The sequence below is a fragment of the Rhinolophus sinicus genome, linkage group LG07 (assembly GCF_036562045.2).
Source record: "Rhinolophus sinicus isolate RSC01 linkage group LG07, ASM3656204v1, whole genome shotgun sequence".
NCBI lineage: Eukaryota > Metazoa > Chordata > Mammalia > Chiroptera > Rhinolophidae > Rhinolophus > Rhinolophus sinicus.
Genome location: NC_133757.1, coordinates 9,107,045 through 9,130,027, shown reverse-complemented (window position 1 = coordinate 9,130,027; position 22,983 = coordinate 9,107,045). Strand labels below are relative to the sequence as shown.

At 41.7% G+C, this 22,983-nt stretch overlaps 1 protein-coding gene across 1 annotated transcript in view; it reads left to right on the top strand.

Moving 5' to 3' along the window:
* Positions 1–748: 748 nt before the first annotated feature.
* The window catches only part of PLPP4 (phospholipid phosphatase 4), a 215,579-nt gene continuing 193,344 nt past the window's right edge, over positions 749–22,983 (top strand). Inside the window, exon 1 of the mRNA XM_074338968.1 lies at positions 749–764. The gene's annotated coding sequence lies outside the window, so the exon portion shown is untranslated. The remainder of the gene's footprint in view (positions 765–22,983) is intronic.

The window sequence follows — 22,983 nt, the reverse complement described above, 5'->3', positions numbered from 1 at the left end:
GCTCCCAGGTGATGTGAGAGCTGCAGGTCCGAGGACCACACTTTTGGTGATGCTGTTTTAGGCAGAATGTTTTCAGACAGCTGTGCCAGGAGGAACTGTGGGAAGAAGGGCAAGGTAATTAATTCAGTGACACCAGACGTTTTAATACCACACATGGTTGGTCTAGAGCAGGGGTGTCCAAACTGCGGCCCGCAGGCCAACTGCGGCCCATGATCCATTGTTAATTGGCCCGCAGCAAATTCCAAAAATATATTTAGTTTACTTAAATAAACCAGGTGAGGCAACACGTACTTCACCTCGAGTGAGTGGCCCAGCTGTTTGTGTATTTTACCGCATATGGCCCGTGGTGAAAAACGTTGCAAAAAGTTTGGACACCCCTGGTCTAGATGGCTACTTCTGAGGGACTCTAGGCAGAAACATAAAACATTGGGTCTCCTTCCCCACCCTCTGGGAAAGGAAAACTGGAAGTGAGCTAAAAAACAAAAGAAATAGAATTCATATAACTCTTAACTTTGCTAGGCCAGTTTTCTTTCTCTGTGGTGCTATATATGAAGAGTTCCTATGTATTGCCTCTTACATTTTCTTCTTAAGTAATAATTGCATATATACTGCATCTTCACCCAAACTCAGAGCTTTCCCGTTAATCTAAGTTCATTGTGTGTGTTGTCTTTTTTTCTCCAGACTTTTTCAGCGAGTGTACTTTGGGGAAGAAATGGAACTTCATTTGCGAATGTAACTACATACCTCACAAAATTGCCTCCAAGGTAGGTGAAATTTTAATTGGCTTAGTTTTCAAAATTGCCTTAAAACATCATTCTAGCACCCATTGATTTCAGTGAATCAGGAATTTTGAGTTTGAGATTTCCTGCCTATACTTTCCATTTCTTATAAAAGTTTGGAAGCTGGTATTGTTATGTCATGTCTGTAAAAGAGAATGATTTGATGGAATGAAGATCTTTTTAAGGTTTATATTAATGATAATTATCAGTGTGTACGCAGGATAGGCACATGCAAAATTTTAAGCACCTACAGAGGGTAGGATTCTGATTTTTTAATACACTTAAAATATGATTTATAAATGGATTTGTGAGGATGTAAATATTGATCAACATTCTGTTTACTGTGTGAACTATTTCACCAAGTGTTTTCCCTAAGTAGAAAAATCCCCAGCTGTAATTTAAGGTCTGATTTACTTTTCAAAACTTGGATAACAATATTTCTGGAACAATTATGAAAAATAAAGGTAAGGATGTGCTGGGTAATCTGGGTGATGAGGAAACAAAAAATCAAAATTATGAATTTGTTGAGTGTTGAGGTTTCAAGCTTTTCAGTTATGTTGGCTGCGACTACACACTATTCTTTCTTATGTAAACGCGAAGAGTTTCAAGGAAGAGGTAAAACTTGAAAAATGGCTTCTGGTGACTCAATGAAAAGTGTTTGAAAAATTGCAAATGATTGGGGGACGTGATAAGGAATGAACACAGAAAACAAAGCGAAGGGAAAAGTATGTAGAAGAGAACATCAGCTTGATAAGCTACTGCAGTAAATTAATGAGGCATACTATACATTACGACACAGTTCTTCAATTGGAAGCCCAAGTTTAGCTGTCTTTCCATATGTTCTTGTAATAGTCATGGTTTGTTATCTTTAAGCATAATTCCAAGTTTTCAAAGGCACCTCTACAAGACTTTGGATAAATATCAGTAGAACCAAGCAGGCTTCTTTTTATTTTTATTTTTTATTTTTTAAAGATAGATCCTAGCATTTTATGTAGATTTTCATTAAACTGTTGGAATTGAGAACCAGGCATCTGTAATAAACCTCCAAAAATAGATCCTGAGGGCACTTTCTGCTTCGGGCAGGCAGTCATGGAATGAGCTGTAAACAAGCTGTCTTCTCTGTATCACACCAGTCAAGTCAGCTTTCTCCAGAGCCAGCCCCCAGCTGCTCCACCTCTGCCCTCCTTTGTTAGTACCAGCCAGACCTCCTGCAGGTCTAACCCAAGGTTCTTCTGTGGGACACCTTGGCCTACCTGGGAATGCTGGGAACATGTTGGTAAAGGAATCATGGTGTTGAGGGGGAAAAAAATCTTTTAAAAGCAGCCATTTGAGGTGATGGCATATCTGTCCTTACACTATGCCTGGCAACACAATAAATAAGCAATTAGAAAATGTTCAAGTACGAAGGGATTTCCTTCTCCTCGCCACTGAGCAGGATTCTTTAGTTCAAGTAATGATGTCCTCAAGTTCCTGCTGGTTCACTTCCAAGTTTGTTTGTTTATTCATGTAAGCAACAAGATGGGGAGCAGGGAGCCTCTTTTGGGCTCCACATATTGAATGGCTGTGATATAATTCCCATCAGCATGTTAAATGCTCACTGACACCGTTCTCCTTGGCTCTCAAAAAGGAAATTCTGACGGCTCACATGTACTGGGGCTATTTGGAGTCACAGCAGGATGATAGCAGAGCTGTTACCCACTCTTGATTCATTTCACGCCCTGGCAAGCCTGCAGGGGCTGCCTCACCTCCGTATGGCTAATTCAGCTCCCACGGCAGAGGAGCTGGTCGGGTGGGCATCAGTCTTGTTTGGTAGAGAACCAGAGCAGTACTGACATAGGCCAAGGGACAGTGGTGGTAGGGACGTTTAGGAAGCAGACGAAGCCAACTCTGGCACTCTCAGACTGACCTTTCTTTCCTAAGGTCTTAGCTTCAATACACTTCCCCTGGGTTTCCCTTCAATAGTGAGCTCCTACCGTGCGTGCTTTGAGGCTCATTTCATTCAAAGAATGCTTTCTCTGAAAAGACCCAGCAGTTCACCCAGGCACCATTTCGCACTCTGTCATCTGGGTTGCCCTGTGGTTTTCACACGTTTCTCTAGGGCAGCTGTGGCCTCATTAGTTTATGTTGTTTGCATTTCTGTGTTTCCAGTGCTTAGCATGAAGCCAGGCACGTGGCATTGATTCGGTACCTGTTATTGAGTGCACCCCTTCATTCGTGCTCAGTATGTGTCACAGATCTCAACACAGCCCTTCGACCTGACCAGGTCCAACGTCTAATGGCGCACACACTCAGGAGTAAACTTTTCATCCAGATATGTTTGGCCCTCCATAGGCAGAATCCAGTTCTCTTTGAAACTGGCTAGTGTAAATAGACAGAAGGACAGATGTGTCTGGAGTTAGACCTGGAGCCAACTCCTAACTCTTCCCTTAGCAGTATGAACTTGGATTAACATTTCTGCTCCCTAAGGCTGTATCCTCATCTGTACAATGGGACAGAAATAGCATCCTTCATGAGTTTAATTTGAGGATTAGGTGACATAATGCATGTGGCATGCTTGGTCTAGTGACTGGGATTCCTTCGCCTCAATCAATGGTGGGTATTCCAAACATGGGAGCCACAGAGCTTGGATGCTTTCCTATGTTAAAATCTCTCTGCAGAACAGACACACACACACACTCTCACACACACATTTTTTGTTGTTGTTGTTGTTGTTGTTTTGGTAGTGTACAGTTCAAGTTTATTTGATTTTCTACCCAGATTCTATTGAACTGAATTGCTTTTACACAGTCCTAAAAATGGTTGTCAAGAATCACATGCCTTTTCATTTTATTCAGTATGCAAAGTTTGCTCTGGCCTTAAGAATACTTCACCAGTAGTGCCTTCCCGGGAATTGGTCTCCCTAATGTCTGAAGGGTCCTATCGCTTATGGTTTGGGGCCACTGACTCCCATTGAGGATAATTCTTTGTTTCCACGGCTGGGATCAGGGAACAGAGCATTCTCACTTCTGTTTTATCAGCTCAACTTTTCTTTGCTCAGACCTGGAGATCACATGGATTTGTGATTTGAACCATCTGGTGAATTTAAGGGAAAATGGTAGACTAATGGTGGCTCCAAGTGCATCCATCTCTGAGACTTAAAACAAAACAAAACAATAAAAATCAGCTGGAACAGAGCAGTGGCAGCAACCTCAGCAGCAACACAGCTCAGCACCAGGGGAGTACCTTCCTGAGTGGGGGTTAGGACTGCTCCTCTGTGTGAGAAAAAGTCTAGTGTTACACGATGCCACATGGTTAGAACGAGAAAGAAAATCTGTTGTCCTCAGGACCCTCCCCCATCTACTCAATTTTACAGATAATAAAACGGAAACCTAGAGAAGAATGGAAGTAGATTGCCCAGTGAGGTGGTGGGAGATCCAGGAAAATGGGACCCAGACCTCATGATTCCCCTGGTCATTGTTTTTCCATGGAAATTAAGGCTCTTTGGCTAAAAATCAAAATACAAATACAATAGAATTCAGCCAGGACTTCTCATAGCTCAGACCTTTTAGAATCAAAGGTTTGGGTCACCTTACCAGGCAAGGAATCATGACTGAAGTGCTTGCTGAAAGTAAAAGGCATATGGAGTACATAGTGAAAGCAGGACATTGACCCAGCTATTACCACACGATCAGTGCAGAAGGAAGTTACAGAAGCTGTGCTAGTTATTTCTGTCTTACTTTGAACGCCTATATTTATGTGCATTGTTTTCTACTCCTCCCATCCCCCCCCATTTTACATAAGATGTGTCACTAGTAGTTAACTTAATGTCTCAGTATTTAAGTTAAAGGATGTCAAAAGGGGAGTGTGACTCAGCTAGAAGAGGAATGAAAATAACCCAAAGATGGACAAAGGGTCTCTGTATCCTCTTTTGGGGAGTGTGTTTTCAATTATTCAAGGTATAGTTGCCAAAAGTGAGGCGGAAACATGTGTTTGCTATGTCTGCATTTGGAAGTTTAGTAAGGTGTGTTTGGTGCTCAGCTCACCAGGGGTGGACTGGGGTGATTTTATACTCTGTCAGCTTACCTAAGCTAAAACTCTCAGTAACCATTTAAGAAGTGAGATGACATTATTAAACATTAGTAAGCTTCTGCAGATAGTTTTTGCAAGGAGACAGAGTTTAAATGAACAAATAAAGTAAAACTGTAAAAAGAACATCACCGGTATTTTGCTGGAGTCTGCCAAGCATTAGGAAAAAGGAAAAATCTTAATTCTGATTAATAAGTATTCAGAAGATGAAATCTGGTGACTTAAATTATAGCAAAAGAAATTGGCTTGACTGGGTGATGGATTAAATTTGGGATTGTTTCAGAAGTCTTGAGAAACAGATAAAGCAAACCTGATTGCCATGGCTGGAGAGCTGAACTGAAAACAGTTGAATATCCAGTGACTGGCTGAAAGTGCAAGTCTTAACAATGATCGTGAAACAGGTTCAGAGTGAGAGAGGTGTGAATTAAACTCCTTTCTTCCTTGGCTGGTGAGGGCTTCTTGCCTCTGTCAGGAGGGCTCTAGCCCTTCTCTCCCTTCACGATAAAAGTCAAAAGAAGTTGAAAGAGTCTCTTCAATCAATGGTTTTGGGAAAGCTAGATTTCCTAATTTAATAGAATGATGTTTATGCAAAAATTAAGTGAAAATGGATTAAAGACCTAAATGTAAGACCTGAAACTATAAAACTCCTACAAGAAAAATATGAGCAAAAGTTTCATGGTATTGGACTTAACAGTGATTTCTTGGATTCTTGCTAAAAGCACAGGCAACAAAAGCAAAAAATAGACAAACGGGACTATATCAAACTTAAAAAACTTTTGTGCATCGAAGAACACAATCATCATAGTAAAAAGGCAGCAACCTATGGAGTAGGAGAAAATACTTGCAAAACACATATCTGCTAAGAGGTTAATATCCAGAATATATAAAGCACTTCTGCAACTTGACAACAAAACCCTCAAATAACCCGGTTAAAATATGAGTTTAAAATTGAATACATATTGCTTCCACGCTTGTATACAAGTGGTCAATAAGCATAGTTCAACATCACTAATCATCAGAGAAATGCATATCAAAACCACAATGTATATTACCTCACACCTATTAGGATGGCTACTAAACAAATCACCCCCAAGTAACAAAGGGTTCATAAGGATGTGGAGAAATTGGAACCCTCCTTCCTAGGCACTGTTGGTGAAAACGTAAAATGGGAAGCCACTATGAAAACAGTGTGGAGTTTCCTTAAAAAATTGAAAATAGATCTACTGTGTGATCCAGCAATCCCACTTCTGGGTATATGTCCAAAAGAATTGAAAGCAGTGTCTCAAAGAGATGTCTGCCCACCTGGGTTCAGAGCAGCGCCATTCACAATAGGCTGGAGGTGGGAGTAACCCAAATATCCAGTGAATAGATGAATGAATAAACAAAATGTGGTATATACACACAGTGGAATATTATTCAGTCTCAAAAAGGAAGGAAAGACTGTCACGTACTACAAAAATGGATGAACCTCGAGGACACTAAGCTAAGTGAAATAAAGCAGTCACAAAAAGACAAACACTGTATGATTCCACTTCTAAGGGGTATCTAGAATAGTCAAGTTCACAGAAACAGAAAGTAGAGTGGTGGTTGCCAGGGCCTGGGGGAGGGAGAGAGGAGAGTTGTTTAATGGGTATGGACTTTTAGTTTTGCAAGATGAAAGAGTTGTGGAGCTCTGTTTCATAACAATGTGAATATATTTAACTACACTGAGCCGTACACTTAAAAATGGTTAAAATGATACATTTTACACTATGTCATTTTTACCACAATAGAAAAAAAATGTGAAAGAGGGTGTTGGTTAGACTTCGTTCTTCTCTGCATGATCTGGGAAAGAGAAAGCTTTCCCAAAGTCTTGCTTCTGGTAAACCTCAGGGAAACTTGATCAGAAAGCGACAATTTATATGCAAAACTCCTGGCTCTGGGGCAAGACACCTTCCTTCTCCAGCTGCTGCTTGTCCTAAAGGGCCTGTTTACCAGGTACCATCTGTGGCTCTCAGAGCTCTTTTGTCACCTGTGCGCTATGACATGACTTTGACATCTCAAAGTCAGCTAGAAGTGGGCGCTGCTTCTTTGTACTGAGGCCAGGAAACAGCTGGACCCTAGTAGTTCCTAATGAGCAAAACATTTCAAGATATTTTGATTCATACAAGACCCCTTGATCTCACATCCTTCGAGTAGAATAGACCCTGCAGAGGAATTGTGTCACAGTCTTCTGTAGTTCAGTTTGAAAAAATGATCAAATGGTGAGCCTAGAAATAAAATGGAATAAACTTTGTCTGACCGGCATCCTTGCTGCAAGACACAGTATCCGGAAGGTAACTAACTGGCTCTACTAACTGACCAGAAATTCCCTCTGCATTCTGTTTTATTTATTTAACAAACTCAGTCAGTACTTACTACTTATATGTACCATTCTGTTTTACAAATGCGAAATCATTTAATCCATACAACAACCCTATCAATTAAGTACAAATGTGATCACATTTTATAGATGAGGAAATTGAAATACAGAGAGGTCAAGAAACTTGTCCAATGTCACACAGCTACTAAGTGGTGAATATGAATTCAAACCCAGGCAGTTGGGTTGCAGAATCCACGTTCTGTGGGTGAAGAGAAAGGAAAAATTTCAAGGAAAGCAAATATCAAGGAAACAGACATACTTTAAAAATAAATTACTTTTTTGGGATTAGTTTAGTGCGTCTATTTCCTTTACCAGCTATGCTATCACCATCAATAAATTGATTATTAAATATCGTAATTATTTTAGTTAATATTGATTAAACTCCTACTATGTGTCAAGAATTGTGCTGGTTTTTTCCATACATTTGCTCATATCCTACACTACAGCCTCTATCATCTTTATTCCCTTTCCACAGATTGCAAAACTGAGGCTCAGAGAAAGATAATACTTATCCCAAAGTCACATGGAGAGGAATGTTGATGTAAGAAACATCCAAACTTGTAGAGAATTTTTATGAGTTTATTTGAACAATTGCTAGGAAGCAAAATCTCAACGGATTGAGAAAAAGCTCTGGAGAATGGCAGGTTTGCAGCTTATTTTATGCGTTAGAATTAAAGGAAGAGACATAAGGAGGGTTACATGAAATCCATGGGTGGTAGATTAAGAGGGTGGGATAAAGCAAAATGGAAATCTCAGGGATTGGATAAAAGTAAAATGGAGAGATGGATACTTCTTTTACACTGGTGGGTACAGGATAGTTAATAATGAACGTTTACAGCACACAGAGATGGTATTCTGGGAACAAGATAGCAAGGAAGTGTTCTGTGGTCTCTTCTTCTGCTGCCAGAGGTTGTGCCCTGAGGGGTCTACAGGGATAACATTCCAAGGGTTGTTATCCTAGAGCCACGAAGACAATAGACAGGCTCACTTAAGGTAAAGTTTGACCTTTGTCAAGGAAGCTACATGCCTCGGACCCTCTTTTAGTTAGGAATTTTTTATGTTCGGGCTGTCCTATGTGGTTACTTTCGGTCTCTGAGTTTATAAGGCCTGCCATGCAGGCCTCCCCTGAGCTTGTCAGGGTTAGCATGTGGCCCCTTTTACGTCCACAGAAAGCATGAAGACCCGTGATTGGAGCCAGATCTGCCTGCTTTTGGACCTGGTGCCACACACATATACTTTGCAGGAAATCAAAGAGAAACAGGAAACAGGCAGTCCTGTACTTTCATAGGCAGTAAATGCATTGTTGAAAAATGGGGACAAGTGTTAGAAAGAGAGGGGCCCTTAGTCCCTGCTGGGAATACCAGCTGGAATGGTGGCCCCTTGGGAGCAGCAAGCCCCTCTCCTCTGAGCAGCAGGTGCTCGTCACGTCCAGTGTCTGGGGTCTCCAGTGAGCATTGCTCCAGGAGGTGGGGCCACCACCTGCGTAGATTACCACCTGTGATCTTGGCCGAAGTGGTTGGCAGTGGCAGCAGCATTCATTCATTCATCCATTCATTCGACATTTTTGGAGCACTTGCCATCTTCCAGGCAAGGTATCACATACTGGCAGTACCTGCTTTGTAGGTCTCTTTTGAGGCTTAAATGGGATAATGCCAACTTTATATAGCACCTGGCCCACTGTGAACACACAGTAAATCTGATTAAAAGCACCCAATCCTAATTCCAAATAACACATTCTCGCTCCAAACCGTGTCCGGTCACACCTGGGACTGCAAGACAGACTCACAACGACCTCTCCAGGAGCCGGTGCGATGATCATCTCCACTTCAGTTGGGGAAACTGAGGCATAAAGCTGTCCGATACCTCGTTCAGGCTTAAACAGCTTAATGAAGACCACCCCCCTCTCCCCCACACACAGCTGATCGATCAGGGGTGGAGCTACCCTTCTCAGCTAGGCCAGCCCAGCGGCTCCTTCTGGGGAATGTAAACCACGGAGTCTCTTGGAGTGGAGGGTGATGGAAGGGGGCCTCCTTGCAGCTGTACTTTTCCCGGAGTGCTCCAGTTCCGCCACCCCAGCCCTGCTGCCCAGTTGTGCCTTTGCTTCTGCAGGCGCTCTACTATCCTTCTAGAAACGCCTCCATTTAAAATGTTCAGTTAGTTGGAATCTGGTTCTTTATTTGCAACCTCCATCATCTTTAATCAGTATACCTCTGTTGGAGTAGAATTTGGAGGATCACCCTGAACATTTATTTTTGGAAAAACCTGCTGGAGTGCGCTGCCCGTGGTTAAGAAACACTGCCCCGTGATTGAGAAACTCTACCTCATGCATATTTCAAGATTCTTAACTGCAATATGACATCTCTGCATAAGTGAAGTCCAACTAATGATTTGCGATGAAAATATATTGGTCTTGCTTAGAAATGCTCTGCATCACGTATGGATATAATTTCATTCACGTGACTATCCTTCCTGGAAGGAAATGCCCTTGGAATCCGTGGAATTTAGGTGGCTGTGTCCTGTCCCCTGCATTTCATCGTCTGATCACCACAGAGCAAAACAGGCCTTAATGACACTAATTTAGAGAAAAGGATTAGTGGCTGTAGTCGGGGCTGCTCCAGCAAAGTAATTCTTTGAGATTAAAACACAAAAAGAACCTAGGTTCCAGCAGATAACTGAGTAAGGCACTGCACAGGATATATTCAAGTAATGAGCCGTGCAACTTAGTCATGCATCATGCAGATAGGTTTCTGTATCTAATAAAATATCGTATCACTGGGCTATGTGGGTGGTGTGGCAAATTGTTTACTCACGCCATGTCATTGCATTGCCCCCAACCCCACCCCATGGTTCCCCGCCCCCTTGCCGTTAGGTTTCTTGTTCTGGCCAATGGGTTGAGTAGAAGTGACAGGTGTCAGTTCCAGGCTGGAGCATTTAGAAGCTGGCATGCGATGTTCCAGCTCTTGCCCACCCCCCACTTTAACAACCTGGAAACCATGTGCTGAAATGGTGTGTCACCTAATGGAACAGTCTGGATCGCCTAGTTACTACGAAAAGCGAGCCACCAGTCCACAGTAGACTTTGCAACAGCAACTAGCAAACCCTTGATGAGTTAAGAGTTAAGCCATTGAAAATTTAGTTTTTCTTTTCTTTTCTTGTTTTTGGACCATTACCTGGTATCCTGACTAATATGATAAATAATACCATTTAATCCTGATCAAGGTTTCTAAACCTTGGTACTATTGACATTTTGGACCAGATAATTCTTTGTTGTTGGGGGTCTGCTCTGTGCACTGTGGGATGTTTAGCAGCATCCCTCGCCTCTACCCTCCAGATGCCAGTAGCACTCACCTTACGCCTGCCTACCTGTTGTGACAACCAAAAATGTCTCTAGACATTGCCACATGTCCCTTAGGGGCAAAATTGCCTCTAGTTAAAAACCACTGCCCTGAATCTTGAATGAGCTGAGCTGTATATTCATTGTATTAGTCCTACCATCTTCTCTGGGCTGGATAAGATATTAATATTACTTACATCCTGCTCCATAGCACAGCACAAAAAATGTCAGTGACCTATATTCAAGACTGAGAGCTTGGGGAAGTTACAAACCTATTGCTGTGTCCCTTAACTGGTTGCAAGCAACAGAAACAAATTCTGATAATGTCAGGTAGAATAAAAGGATTTGTTAGGAAGAGACTGAAAGGGTTACAGAAGAAAGAGGGATTTGAGCAACCTGGCTTCTCCAGAGATCTCAGCAGCAGATGTTGTGGGTTGCCCCTTGGTTTCAACAGCCGTCTGCCTTGGAGTTCTCTGCTTGATTCAGATTTCCTGGAGACAGAGTCTGTTTGGCTTTTCTTAGTGATGACCTTCTGTTAGCTTAGAGGTCAGGACAATACAGGAGGTAGAGGCAGTGGCCTATACTTAAACAACCTTATCAAAACCAAATGCGATGTGAGAGGAATGCTTCCTAAGGGAAGGGGAGACCCCAGTATCAGAAGAAGAGGAGAAGGGAGGCTGGGCCAGCAGAGAGAGCAGATGTGTATCATAGAGCCTTAGGATCTCTATCTCTAGGTGGGATAGAGAGCCCTGCTCACTTCACAGTATTTTAAGGATCAAATGAGATGAATGTGAAGCAGAAAATACCAAAGAGGAACCTTAAGATGTCAGAAATGAATGTGACCCAGGGACTTGTGTCAACAGGATGCTTCCATATGATGACACGGCAGGAATCTGGGACATGCTAGAACGCCCTAATTCCTGTGGTTGGTTACAGTTAGAAGTTTGGTTTTATGTGGAGTTTTATGAGATTTGGGGCTCCTTAGGACATCTCTGGGAATAATGAGCATGAGAAACTTGCATCCCCCCTTTCCCTTCTCTGGGCCCCAACATCAGACCAGAGAACTAGGCGGTGGGACGTCAGACCATGTAAAGCAATTTTGTTGCCCTTCTGTTGCGAAAACCACTATCCCACCCTAGTCTGCTGCTTTCTATTCTGTGGAGCGAAGCATACAAATGGTGTTAGAGCAAAATGAGAGATTCTTAGAAACACACAATCTAATCCCTTGGGATCAAAAGAGGAAAAAATAAACACAAAGGCCAATAGGAGGAAGTTAATTTAAACTCAACCCCAAATCCTGAAAGCTGTTGGCACTAGACGAACTCATGAGGACCAGGAGAAAGCGCTGGGGAGATTGTAGGATTAGAAGGTCATTCACTGCCTCTGCAGAGTCTGATTTTGGGTCAGTGCAGAACAGAGAATGTTTATCTGAAATCTGTTTGGCTCAAGACTTAAAGTGACTTCTGTTATTTCTTGACAATGATAAAAGTCAATAAATGAAAGTCCCCATTGTTGTGCCCAAGGTAGGAGAGGCATACACGAAGCCAGCATTAGCTTTCCCCGAATCCGAAATGTGTTTGCATTCGTGTGGACTGACCACTTTGGTTCACTTGTGCGCCGCCACTCAGCAGTGACCCCAGTAGCCGCATTTCATGTGCCTGCGTCTCGAGCCCCACGGAGGATATGCTTTGTAAAGCCATTGAGCACAGGGGCAGCCGGAGACCTTCACAGTGAATGAAACATGTGGGTGGAACAGTGACAAATGGCACACTACGGGTGTTTGATCCATTTGTTGTGGAGGCAAAGCACAGTGGTTAGATCATTACCCATACACATTAGGGACTGGACAGCGTTGAGAACCAGGCCTGGAAGACGCTCCCTCGGGCCTTCAGTGCCTCAGATGGAGACTGAGAAAGAGAGAGACATGTCCAGTGAAAATGAGAACGGCATTATTGTTTGTTTCATAGTCCATAAAATCCATATGACACCGGGGTTAGAGTGAATGGCTCTTGAGGGCCAACAATGAGCTAGGTGCCAGGGATGCAAAAATGGACAGAGTGCCTGCCCTCAAGGAGTTGAGGGTCTAATGGAACCGAGCAACACTAACTTAGAAAGTCATGTAGCGAATGCAGTACTATAACTGTGACAAAGGTTACAGAAGGACAGGCCCATAATACTCTTAGAAATTACTATAATGGAGGAATGGCTCATTGGGCAGGTCAAGGGCGACTTCCCTCAGAAAGAGAGGATGTAATTGAACTCCCAAGAAAGAGTAGTAATTAACTAGGAGGGGAGATTTGGAGGTGGGGTGGAGAGACAGGTCTGGGTGTCTGGGTTTCAGAGGGCCAGTGTGTATGCTGTGAGGTGGGGCCAAGAGGCTAGCAGGGTCAGGCCACCAAGAGCCCCACAGGCCAAGTACAAAGTTTTGGTCTTTATCCTGCTGAGGGGTATTAAGCAGGAAATGACACCATGAGATTTGCATTTTGAAAGTGTCACTTTGTGACAGGGTGAGGACCTCAGCAGGCTGGAACTAGCAGGTATGAGGGACCCAGGGTCAGACTGTCAGAACCCCAGGAATCCAGGTAGCTAAGAGAGGATCCAGGGACAATGAGGCAGTCCCGGCCTCAGTGGGGGCGGTGAGCCCTAGAAAGGAAGCTGGAAGACACCTCCTTCTGAGGCGGAGGCTAGCACTACCATGGACGTCCTAGGTACACCTGCCCAGGAAGTAACTGAAGGTGTGAGCAGGCAAGTTGCTTCACCTGGTGGGAAAGGGGATGGCAAAGAAATGCTGGGTTTGTGAACCGCTTTATTTTAGTTCTTGACTCAGAGAAGCCATGGCCACCCCCTCCTCTGCTTTTCTTCTGATGGACCCCAAGTTTCTACTGTGGATCCAGTCATCTTGTTTTACCCTAGAAAATGCAGAAAAAAAATTGGCTATTATTAGTGAATGCTTTAGGAGTTCAGAAAAGGAATCATGTCATTGCTATGGGGAGTAGAGAACTCTTGAATGAAGTTAAGATGGCTTTTGAGCGGGAATTGAGAGATGCCCAAATGGAGAGGGCAAAAAGAATCCATGTCAGGCCACCGGGAGAAGACAGGAAAAACACACCTGAAAGAGGGAACAGCTTGAGCAAAGACACTGGGGAGAGAAGCAGGTGCTGTCTGAAATGGCCAGTGGTCAGAGAGGGAATTGAGACGCAGGACGGTAGTATCTAAGAGCGCATCCTGTAGACCCAGTCTGCCTCAGTGCAAATCTCACCTGTAACACTATCTAGATTTGGAATCTCAGGGCAGATTCCTTTACCGCCCTGTGGCGCAGTTTCTTCACATGTAAAATGGGAGTAAGACCACCTACTTCATAGGGTCGCTATGAACATTAAATCTAGCGCACAGGAAGCACTATGTAAGTTTTACTGTTGTTACAGCTGTAGGAGGAGGCATTATAAACACAAGCTGAGTCTATATCATATAGGGGTCAAAAACCAGGCTTCAGAGTTTGCATATATTGGCGATTTTCCAGATATTCTGTTACTGATTTCTAATTTAATTCCAGTCTGGTTAGAGAATATACTTTGAATAACTTGAATCTTTTTCAAACTAGTAAGCTTTATTTCATGGCTGAGGATATTGGAAAGTGTGCATTTAAGAAGAATGTGTGTTCTCTGGTTGTTGGCTGGTGTCCTCTGTCACTGTCCACCAGGTCAAATTGTTTGATAGTGTTGCTGAGATTTTCTGTCTACTTGCTCCGTCAATTGTTGAAAGAAGGGTGCTGAACTCTTCAACTATAATTGTGGGTGTGTCTATTTCTCCTTGTACTTCTGTCAGTTTTTGCTTCATGTCTTTGGAATTTCTGTTATCAGGAGCATAAATATTTAAGATTGTTATATCCTCTTGATGAACTGATCCCATTATAATTATGAAATGACTTTCTTTATCCCTGGTCGTATTCTTTCCTCTCAAATCTACTTTGATGTTCATAATGCCACTCCACTTTCTTTGGATTAGTGTTAGCATGATATATTTTTTCCATTCTTTTACTTGGAACCTTTGGGTTAGTTAAAGCTTTTTTATTGTATACAGCATACAGTTGGGTCTTGCTTTTTTAAAAAATCCAACGTGATAATCTGTACCTTTTGATTGGAGTATTTATACTATTTACATTTAATTTGATTATTCATATGATTGGGTTTAAATCTATTATTTTGTTGTCTTTTTTATTTTTTCTAACCAGTCATTGTTTTTTTCCCTCTTTGCCTGCCTTCTTTGGATTAGTTGAATATGTATTTTTCACTATCTTATCTTCTGTGTTGGCTTATTAGCTATAATTCTTTGTTTTGTTTTCTTTATGGTTATTTTAAGGTTTATGGTTTACATGTTAACATATCATCGTCTGCATAAAGTGACATTATGCCATATAAGAAATTTAGTTTACTTCCATTTATCCTGTCCTGACCTTTTTGCTATTTTGTCATACATTTTAGTTTTACATATGTTATAAAGCCCACACTGCATTATTATTTTTATTTAAACAGCCAATTATTCTTAAAGAAATGTAAACAATTGATAAAAACATGTATTTACCTAAGAAGTTACTATTTCTGGTGCTTTTCATTCTCATGTGTAGATCCATATTTCCAAATGGTATAATTTTCCTTCTGCCTGAAGGACTTCCTGTAACATTTCTTGTAGTGCAAGTTTGTTGGTTATATGTTCTTCCTACTTTTGTATGTCTTAAAAAGTATTTCACCTTTGTTTTTAAAAGATATTTTTTGCTGGTTGACATGGTTTTCTTTTAGTGTTTTAAAGATGTTGTTCTACTGTCTACTTGCTTGTATTGTTTCCTATGAGAAATCTGCTATAATCTTCGATCTTACATATTTAAGATGTCTTTTTTTCCTCTGGATGCTTTAAAAATTTCATCTTCGTAATTGGTTTTACGCAATTTGATTATGATGTACCGTGGTGCAGTTTTCTTCTTCTCCTTCTCCCTTTTCTTCCGTGTGTGTGCCTGGGGTTTGTTGAGATTCTTAGATCTGTGGGTTATGATTTTCATCCAATTTGGAAAATTTTAGCCTTTATTTTCTTCAAATATTTTTTCTGTCTCCCCTTCTCTCTCCTCTTTAGGGGTCTCCAATCACACATATATTAGGCCACCTGAACTTTTTCCATAGTTCAGTGATGCTCCATTACTTTTTAAATTCTGTTCTTTCTGTGTTTTATTTTGGGTAATTTTTACTGTGATATCTTTAAGTTCATTAATATTTATTTCTGCAATGTCTAATCTGCTATTAAATCCCACCTAGTGTATTTTTCATCTCAGGTACTGTAGTCTTCATGTCTAAAAGTTCAATTTTGGTATTTTAAAAAATATTTTCCATATTTTTACATAACATGTAAACATATGGATTACCATTGTAACAACTGTTAATGTCTTTGTCTGCTAATTCTAACATTTGTGTATGTTGTTGGTCAATTTTGATTAATTCTTTTCCTTTTTAGGACTTGTATTTTCACTATGCACTGTTACCTCTCATCCTTTCAGGTAGCTCTCTCCCTAGTTTCCAGAAGTTTCTACACACACATGAGCTGATCAGTACTCAGCTGACTACATGAAGGGAACACTCTGCAAATCTCCAGAGTTTTTTCTGTGTGAAGCTCTTTCTTCTCTGATGCTCTGTCCTATGCACCCTAGTTGCTGTGGTTTCTCTGGACCTTCCCCTTTCCCTCCTCAGATCAGGGAGTCTGCCAGGTTCTATTTGGTATCCCCAACTTATGCTATGTCCTGGAAACGCTCTCAAGACAGGAAACTGGAGCAATTGTAGGGCTCATCTGTTTTGTTTCCTGTCTTTCAGAGATCACTGTCCTTCACTGCCTGATGTTCAGTGTTTTGGAAACTATTATTTTCTATATTCTATTCATTTTTTTGGTTGGTTCAGGCGGGTGGGTAAATCTTCCTGTTGCTCTACTTTGGCCAAAAGCGTAGGTTCCATACTGCAAAGTTTGAATCTCATGCTATAGGCGATGCAGAAGCCTCAAACCTGGGGGATGATGATGAGCCCTGGGTTCCAGAAGGAAACTCTACGAATGTTTGGAGGAAGGACTGGAGAAGAAGGTCAGAGACAGGGAGGCTCTTGCTAAGCCCTCACAGCAGGCAGTGAGGCCCCAGAGAAAGTATATGCATTTGAGAAACTCTAAAACCCTAGTATGGAAAGTATCCTAAGATAAAATGCAAAGGTCCAAGCTTGCATAATAGAAACAGCATGCAGTCATATATTAAGAATTTGCATCATTTTTGTGTGTGTCTGTCCCTGACGACCCAAAGGGAAGTCTGATGAAGCAGAAATTGTGTTTTCCACAGTACCTCCCAAATACTCAGTGCCTAACACCCTCAGGATTGGGGATTATGGAACTCATCAGAAGCAGCCCCAAAGCCCCTGTGGAGTCTGATGGCTGGAGAATCTGTGGATTTATGTAAACTCAAAGGGCTTCCAAATGGCTGTTCTTGTTTGGACAACATTTGAGGATATTTCCTATGAGAAATCACGATGTTTTATTCATGTGCATTTGGAAACTTTGTGAATAGCAGAGAATATTTTAGGAGTTTAGAACGCAAATCTCCACATGTGCTTATCACAAGGCCTTTGAGTTTTTGAGTCACTTTGGAATGAGAATATTTTTCTTCCAAACCACAAAGTCTAAATTCAGCTGGGATCTTACATTTGAACATTGTGTTCCCCAAGTTACCATTGTGTTTAGTGCTAAAAGAATATATTTAGGATAGGTAACATGTGGCATAAAAAAGTGCAAGGCATAGTGGAATAAAATCAGTTTTGAGAAAATGTACCATTTCCACTTTGGAGGAGTTGGGCTTCAATGGAATCTATTGAAATTTGGTGTGGGGGATGTTTGTTGGAGAAATAAAGATCAGAGAATATTAACACATCAGTGCTGGAGAAAGGCTATTAAAAATCTCTGAGCAGCATTGCTTTGGGGAAGCAGCTCTTGTTCTAAAAATGCTCTCTCTGTGATCAGGAATGAGGACAGTGGAGAATGTTTGTCGTTAGCAGCCTATGGCTGTGTGCTGGCTTTCTCTCGGGAGGAGCCTGCAGCCAGAGCCATACCTTGACCTTGAATACCTGTATGTTTCAGAATGACTCACAGACCATCCCCCAAGATTTTTACTGACAATCATGTAAGTAGGCCTCCAGGTAAATATAGACACCGTTCCATACAAGCCCTGTACAAAGTGAATTTCAACCAACACCAAAAACAGTTATATTTTTTTTCAGAAGCTAAAATTCAGGAAAAATGACCTGTTATTTCTCAGACATTTGAATTTATTATAGCTACTGGGTAACTGTTTTTATGAAGCATGGCAGGAGAAAGAAAAGAAAAATAATAGAGAACTGAGATAAACTAGTAAACATAGTAAAAAAGAAGTCTCCAAATCTACAGTTAATGTGGTTACTAGTTAAGTCTCACTACCACAAAACAATGAACATATTGTTGGCTACTGTACAACATTGCCACAAAACTGTTATCACCTGTATAGTATTTTCTGATGCATATATAGGGAACTGCCCCCTTAAAAATATTGGAATGATATTAACTCTCCTTCTTATCCCTGCTGATGCCCTTGGAATCTCCCTGTTTGAAGGCTGGTGTGGTAGATCATAGCAATTATAGCTTTGACTGCTCAAAGGGCCTTTCTAATTTTTTGAGGACCCTACTCAGATCCTTATAGTCCTGGTGGGGTGTCAATCAAGATCCCTTATCCCTGCCGCAGGAGTGGCTGTGTGACCCAGGCTGGCCAGTTAGGACTCCTTTCCTATGGGAAGAGCAATAGGTGAAGGATGGGCACATAACCCATCCTTCAAGATGAAGACTCTCTCTCTTCCAACATCTATACACCCACCTATGGCAGACTCAAGAAGGAGCATTATTCTTGGAAGAGAGAGAGTCTTATTTTCCACTGAAGGTTACTCAGCTGGAAGGATATATAAGTTGAACTGCTGGCCGAATGCAGTTGAAGGGAAGGAGGAGGCCACCAGGAAAATGTAAACAGGAGGATCAGAACCTGTTTTTATAATTTAGTTAAGGACCCAAATGAGGCCAGTTCATGACAGATGGGGGATTTTAGGAATTAATGATATTTTTTGACCTAGCCTCACAATTGCAGACACTTATTTTTGATAGGATTGTTTTCTATGACATGGATTAGAACTGCCATTCAATTCCTTTCCATTCCTCCTGTCAAGATGACAAATGACCCACATCAGAAAAGTACCAGCTGGCAGAGACTGTCAGCTGGTTATTTCACCACCACTGGAAAGGGTGGTGTGGTGCAGTGGCTGCTGCTCTGTCTTTCTCCCTCCAGGTATTGGATTTCTCTGTGGAAAATTGACCCATAACATCCAATGTACATGGATAGTTTGAACGAGAAGCAATCCCCTTAAATAATTGGTGACATTTAATGGAAATTGGCTACCTTTCTGATGGTTGGCTGTTTTTCATGAATTGTGTGAACTGGTAAGAAAATAGAAATCTACAATTTTAGAGTGACTGGAATTTAAATCATCCTATAAATGTAGGATTGGCCAAATCTATTACCAAGCAAAGCAATGAGGGAGATTGTTTCCAGTTTGGTTTCAGTTCTGAGTTTGTGTAGGGATGCAATGAACATGGGCTAGGTTTTTGATTCTTGAGGAGAAGAGAACCCCGTTAGATGTTGCTGGAAAGGCTTTGTGTTACAGGAGGAAAGACACAGATTTTTTTCCTCTTCGGGCCCATTAGGAACTATGAACTTTGCTGTCTACCACGAATTTCCCTTCTCTTGAATGGCTGAATGCTCCCATGGGAACTCTCTTGGGGTACATCCCATTGTCTATAAATAATTGTAATGAATGAGAAGGGTGAATCTCTCATGTATGTACACACACACACACACACACACACACACACACACACACACCCCGGAAGGATTTTCTGTATGGAAACATGGGGATGAGTCAGAGAATTTGGAAGATGTTATAAAAAGCACTTAGTACAGGGGTTGGCTCATTTTTTTAGTAAAGAGCCAGATAGTAATTCTTCTAGGGTTTGTAGAACATACTGACTGTGTCACAGCTACTCAACTTTGCTGTTGTAGCACAAAAGCAGCTACAGACAATACGTAAATAAGTGGTGTTGGTTGTGTTCCAATAAAACTTTATTTATGAAAACAAGTGGCAGCTGGATTTGGCCCATGGCCCCTGGTTTTCTGACCCCTGGTCTAATCCTATGCCACAGATGAGAAAACAAAGTCAAAATGATACAGCCGGCCACATAGCCAGTAACAAGTCGGGCTTTCAGAGCCCTGAGGTCCACCCAATTCCATTCCCATGGTCCTGCACTGCAGACTTTTGCTCTTGAATCCTAGCAGGGGTGCATCCAGGACCCCCTCTCTCTGGAGGGCTGCACACAGGCACAGGGGACGAATTCTTTAAAACAGGGCTTCTCAATTTATGTTTCCTGCTGCCACCTGGGTGCTCATGGCTCTGTTCCCACGTGTGTGCCGTGTGTTGGAGGCTGGACCATGTCAGAACTAATGTTATAAAACACATCTTGTGCCCGCGTATGGGGGCCAACCTCAGAAAGTACAGTTAATTCTGAAGATGCATCTGCAAATTCCTGCAGAGGGATAATTCCACCTTCTAAGGGAATTAACGATACTCAGGACATTATTCTGAATTTCCCTGCCCTCCTTTTAGCTAATGCACTTCACCACCAGCCCCCAAACCTCATCACTCAGTTGCTTGCCCCTTTTAGATAATCAGACTCACTTATCTCTGCACTTTTAGTCTTTATTTAGCTTGGCCCTAGTGTTAATTATTTTAATCTCATCTCATGCATCACACTCCCCTGATTTTGAATCACTAGGTTAACTTTGCACTGAGTAGTCTTTAATTCACTTTTATTCCAGAAGTGAAATTTGAACCTTAAACAGCTGTTGGAAAATACGTAAAAGCCCAAATTCTCTTCTTTCCACATATTGAAGTTTTGTCTTATGAAAGACTTAAAAATATTGATTAATTTAAGAATTTGCAGATAAAATTACATCCCAGGAGTAATTTGGCCCATTTGATGTTTCTTTCAGCACAAGCTAAACAAGACTGAAATGTCATTAAACCTAATTCTGATACTGATTTGTTCATGGATTGTTTGGTCATAAAGAGCAGATATACAACCAAGCTAACTTAAGCAAAGAATGAAACAAAGTTTACAAAAGAAAACGGCACAGACTACAGAAAACCAGGGGGCATCTGCAAGGACCCAAATCCAGGTCTGACATGTCAGGGCCCAGATTACCTTCTGCATCTCTCTGGGGCTCGGCCTCTTGTCTCGTATTCCTGCACTTTCCAAAGGAACTGGATACAGCCTGGTCTAGGGCTCAGGTCTCCAACTGTGAGCCCCACCCTCTGTGTTCTTCACCAGTGTTTGTCACACAGGGCCCTGTGAAACTCCAAATACTCAAGAATTTACCCAAACCAGTGAAGATGGAGGCCACCTGGGGAACCCCTTCATCACTTCCTTGGCTTTATACGTCAGGGTTCTGTGTAAGAGAGACACTGGAGAAAGGGGTTCTGCTGCCTATTTTTTGCTCCCATGGAATCAGTACTGGGAAGACTTGAACAAAATAGCAAGAACTATAATTTGTGGGGCATTTTCTTTTTCTTTTTTTGATAATTGTACTTTGTTTGGTGGCACATGAGCTAGTGAGTTGTCTTGTTTGCCTTTAGCATGGATTTCCTTTTCGTTTCTCAGGCCGAGTCCGTTAGTTTTTGGCTCTCTACATCTGGGGCAAAGCAGATGACGAAAGCAGGAGTTGGCAAACTGTGGCCCTTGGGCTAAATCCAGTAGCTGCCTGCTTTGTAAATAAAATTGTGTTGGAACACAATCACACTCATTCATTTATGTATCGTGTATGGCGACTTTCGGGCGACAACAGCAACATTGAGTAGTTGTGACAAAGACCATCTGACTCACAAAGCCTAAAATATTTGCTACTTGGACTTGTATAGAAAGTTTGTTGATTCCCCAGACTAAGAGATAAAACTAGAACAATTTTTACCTCAATACACGACAGAAAGATGTCTCAGGTGATTCTGGAACCAAAAGGCAAGGGGTGCAGGAGTCTACAAAGAGGAAACCACTTAGAGATCTACCATCTCAGCTTCATGGTAGAATCTGGCCATGGACTTACTTTAAAGAGTGTTAGTGAACCAGGGTCTACCCAGGCTATGGACCAAATCAGATGTTTTCAGGTATAAGCTGCAGTTCAAATAGTTCGACAAGAAATAAATAAGCCTCAGGGGAGTGTGAATTATAACCAGGATCTGGGTGTCCGTTATGTTGACATTGCAAACTGTGGATTGAGCAGCACCCTCTCAAGCCTTTCTGGAACTGTCGAGTGGCTCTGAGTTAAAATCTGACGAAAAGTAAAGAGAAAATATGCAGTTGACAAGTAACAAGAATACAACCCTTAGGTGGCAAGCTGGATGATTCAGACAAGAATTTTGGTATTTTTATTTCAAGTGCTAAGGAACAAATCTTGCTTGAGGCTGGCAGGGAGAGGCTGTGTTGATTTCTGTGCCAACGTATAGCCACTGCTATTCTCTTATGTTGCCCCTTTAGAGATGCTGTCTGAGCAAGTGGAGTAACCAAGGGAAATGTCATAGTCGCCTCTTCCTTCTGACACCTGGGTTGTACTCCTTGCCTCCTCTTCCCTGAGAGGAAGTCTCCCCTCCACATCCAATTTACATCTCTATGCCTTCATTTGAATCTGACAGGCCTCCCATTTGTTAATCATTTTTTTTAAATGTCTCTTTATCAAGTGGTTTACGTTTTTAATTATGTTCTAGGTTTTCTTTTAATATTTGGATAAATTAGCTCTTGTGTCCATAATAATGTCAATGGTACCAATATTAGTTATAACTTTGTATTTACCATCCATGGAACACCTGCTGTGAACCAAGCATTAGAAATGGTCTCATTTGACCACTTGACCCTCATTATCAGTCTTTGGGAAGAGAATACAACTATAGTTCTCTCATTTAGAAATGAGAGAACTGAGGCTTATGGAGATGAAGTAACTGAAACAAAACAATTCATGTATTCATTCATTCATTCATTCATTCTACAAATACACAGTGGCTGGCTACATGTGCCTAGTACAGTGCTGAGTTCACTGCAGTGAGCAAATAGTCACGAAGTGTGAGGATTGTGCTTGAGAAGAGCACACAGATCATGACAAAACAATCGCATAATTTTAAAGTGGGATGAGTGGTCAGTGGAAAAGATGGTGAAGAGCAGTAAGAATCATAATTAGCACATGGCTGCCTGGCCCCCAAATTTGTCCAAAGTCC